Below are 4,182 nucleotides of genomic sequence, written 5' to 3'. Positions count from 1 at the left end.
GTTAAGCATGAATATGATTTGATCATGTTTATTGTAATACGGTTATTCATTTAAAGTAAGAGAATAAATTGTTGTTCTGTTTACATGAATAAAACCTTATATGGTTACACACCCAATGAAAATAGTTCGTTGGATCTCGATCGTAGTGATACACATAATCATAATATTGAAACCAAAAGATGCAAAGTCAATAATGATAGTGCAACTTATTTGTAGCGCTGCCGTTTAGGTCATATTGGTGTAAAGCGCATGAAGAAACTCCATGCTGATGGGATTTCAGAATCACTTGATTATGAATCACTTGATGCTTGCGAACCATGCCTCATGGGCAAGATGACTAAGACTCCGTTCTCCGGAGCGAGCAACTGACTTATTGGAAATAATACATACTGATGTATGCGGTCCGATGAGTGTTAAGGCTCACGACAAGTATCGTTATTTTCTGAACTTCACAGATGATTTGAGTGGATATGGGTATATCTACTTGATGAAACATAAGTCTGAAACATTTGAAAGGTTCAAAGAATTTCAGAGTGAAGTGGAAAATCATCGTAACAAGAAAAATAAGGTTTCTACGATCTGATCGCGGAGACAAATTTTTTTTGAGTTACGAGTTTGGTCTTCAATTAAAACAATGTGGAATAGTTTCACAAACTCATGCCACCTGGAACACCACAGCATAATGGTGTGTCCGAACGTCATAACCGTACTTTATTGGATATAGTGCAATCTATGATGTTTCTTACTGATTTACCGCTATCGTTTTGGGGTTATGCTTTGGAGACGGCCGCATTCATGTTAAATAGGGCACCATCAAAATCCGTTGAGACGACGCCTTATGAACTGTGGTTTGGCAAGAAACCAAAGTTGTCGTTTCTTAAAGTTTGGGGTTGCGATGCTTATATGAAAAAGTTTCATCCTGATAAGCTCAAACCCAAATCGGAGAAATGTGTCTTCATAGGATACCCAAAGGAGACAGTTGGGAACACCTTCTATCATAGATCCGAAGGCAAGTTATTCGTTGCTGAGAATGGATCCTTTCCAGAAAAGGAGTTTCTCTCGAAAGAAGTGAGTGGGAGGAAAGTAGAACTTGATGAGGTAACTGTACCTGCTCCCTTATTGGAAAGTAGTACATCACAGAAAACTGTTTCTGTGACACCTACACCAATTAGTGAGGAAGCTAATGATGATGATCATGAAACTTCAGAACAAGATACTACTGAACCTCGTAGATCAACCAGAGTAAGATCCGCACCAGAGTGGTACGGTAATCCTATTCTGGAAGTCATGTTACTAGACCATGACGAACTTGAGAACTATGAAGAAGCGATGGTGAGCCCAGATTCCGCAAAATGGCTTGAGGCCATGAAATCTGAGATGGGATCCATGTATGAGAACAAAGTATGGACTTTGGTTGACTTGCCCGATGATCGGCAAGCCATAGAAAATAAATGGATCTTCAAGAGAAAGACGGACGCTGATAGTAGTGTTACTATCTATAAAGCTAGAATTGTCACAAAAGGTTTTCGACAAAGTCCAAGGTGTTGACTACGATGAGATTTTCTCACTCGTATCGATGCTTAAAAGTCTGTCCAAATCATGTTAGCAATTGCCGCATTTTATGAAATCTGGCAAATGGATAACAAAATTGCAATTCTTAATGGATTTCTTAAAGTAAGAGTTGTATATGATGCAACCAGAAGGTTTTGTCAATCCTAAAGGTGCTAACAAAATAAGCAAGCTCCAGCGATCCGTCTATGGACTGGTGCAAGCATCTCAGAGTTGGAATATACGCTTTGATAAGTTGATCAAAGCATATAGTTTTATACAGACTTACGGTGAAGCCTGTATTTACAAGAAAGTGAGTGGGAGCACTTCAACATTTCTGATAAGTATATGTGAATGACATATTGTTGATTGGAAATAATGTAGAATTATTCTGCAAAGCATAAAGGACTGTTTGAAAGGAATTTTCCAAAGAAAGACCTCGGTGAAGCTGCTTACATATTGAGCATCAAGATCTATAGAGATAGATCAAGACGCTTGATAAGTTTTTTTTTCAATGAGTACATACCTTGACAAGATTTTGAAGTAGTTCAAAATGGAACAGTCAAAGAAAGAGTTCTTGCCTGTCTTACAAGGTGCGAAATTGAGTAAGACTCAAAGCCCGACCACGGCAGAAGATAGAAAGAGAATGAAAGTCATTCCCTATGCCTCAACCATAGGTTTTATAAAGTATGCCATGCTGTGTACCAGATCTATTGTATACCCTACTACTGATTTTGGCAAGGGAGTACAATAGTGATCTAGGAGTAGATCACTGGACAACGGTCAAAATTATCCTTAGTGGAATAAGGATATGTTTCTCGATTATGGAAGTGACAAAAGGTTCATCGTAAAGGGTTACGTCGATGCAAGTTTTGACACTAATCTAGATGAATCTAAGTCTCAATCTAGATACATATTGAAAGTGGGAGCAATTAGCTAGAGTAGCTCCGTGCAGAGCATTGTTGACATAAATATTTGCAAAATACTTATGGATTTGAACATAACAGACCCGGTGACTAAAATTATCTCACAAGCAAAACATGATCACACCTTAGTACCCTTTGGGTGTTAATCACATAGCGATGTGAACTAGATTACTGACTCTAGTAAACCCTTTGGGTGTTGGTCACATATCGATGTGGACTATGGGTGTTAATCACATGGTGATGTGAACTATTGCTGTTAAATCACATGGCGATGTGAACTAGATTATTGGCTCTAGTGCAAGTGGGAGACTGAAGGAAATATGCCCTAGAGGCAATAATAAAGTTATTATTTATTTCCTTATTACATGATAAATATTTATTATTCATGCTAGAATTGTATCAATCGGAAACATAATACATGTGTGAATACATAGACAAACAGAGTGTCACTAGCATGCCTCTACTTGACTAGCTCATTAATCAAAGATGGTTATGTTTCCTAACCATAGACATGAGTTGTCATTCGATTAACGAGATCACATCATTAAGTGAATGATCTGATTGACATGACCCATTCCATTAGCTTAGCACCCAATCGTTTAGTATGTTGCTATTGCTTTCTTCATGACTTATACATGTTCCTATGACTATGAGATTATGCAACTCCCGTTTGCCGGAGGAACACTTTGTGTGCTACCAAACGTCACAACGTAACTGGGTGATTATAAAGGTGCTCTACAGGTGTCTTCAAAGGTACATGTTGGGTTGGCGTATTTCGAGATTAGGATTTGTCACTCCGATTGTCGGAGAGGTATCTCTGGGCCCTCTCGGTAATGCACATCACTTAAGCCTTGCAAGCATTGCAACTAATGAGTTAGTTGCGAGATGATGTATTACGGAACGAGTAAAGAGACTTACCGGTAACGAGATTGAACTAGGTATTGGATACCGACGATCAAATCTCGGGCAAGTAACATACCGATGACAAAGGGAACAACGTATGTTGTTATGCGATCTGACTGATAAAAGATCTTCGTAGAATATGTAGGAGCCAATATGAGCATCCAGGTTCCGCTATTGGTTATTGACCGGAGACGTGTCTCGGTCATGTCTACATTGTTCTCGAACCCGTAGGGTCCGCACGCTTAAGGTTACGATGACAGTTGTATTATGAGTTTATGCATTTTGATGTACCGAAGGTTGTTCGCAGTCCCGGATGTGATCACGGACATGACGAGGAGTCTCGAAATGGTCGAGACATAAAGATTGATATATTGGAAGCCTATGTTTGGATATCAGAAGTGTTCCGGGTGAAATCGGGATTTTACCGGAGTACCGGGAGGTTACCGGAACCCCCCGGGAGCTATATGGGCCTAAGTGGGCCTTAGTGGAAAAGAGAAGGGGCAGCCCAAGATGGGCCGTGCGCCCCTCCCCTCCCTTGGTCCGAATAGGACAAGGAGAGGGGGCCGGCCCCCTCTCTCTTTTCCCCCCTCCGCGAATCCTATTCCAACTAGGATTGGGGGGGGGGGGGGAATCCTACTCCCAGAGGGAGTAGGACTCCTCCTGGCGCGCCTCTCCTAGGCCGGCCGCACCCCCCCTTAAGCCTTTATATACGGAGGCAGGGGCACCCCAGAGAAACACAAGTTGATCCACGTGATCATATTTTTAGCCGTGTGCGGTGCCCCCTTCCACCATAGTCCTCGATAAT

This window comes from Triticum dicoccoides, chromosome 4A (genome assembly GCF_002162155.2).
Source record: "Triticum dicoccoides isolate Atlit2015 ecotype Zavitan chromosome 4A, WEW_v2.0, whole genome shotgun sequence".
NCBI lineage: Eukaryota > Viridiplantae > Streptophyta > Magnoliopsida > Poales > Poaceae > Triticum > Triticum dicoccoides.
This window is presented reverse-complemented; position numbering follows the sequence as displayed.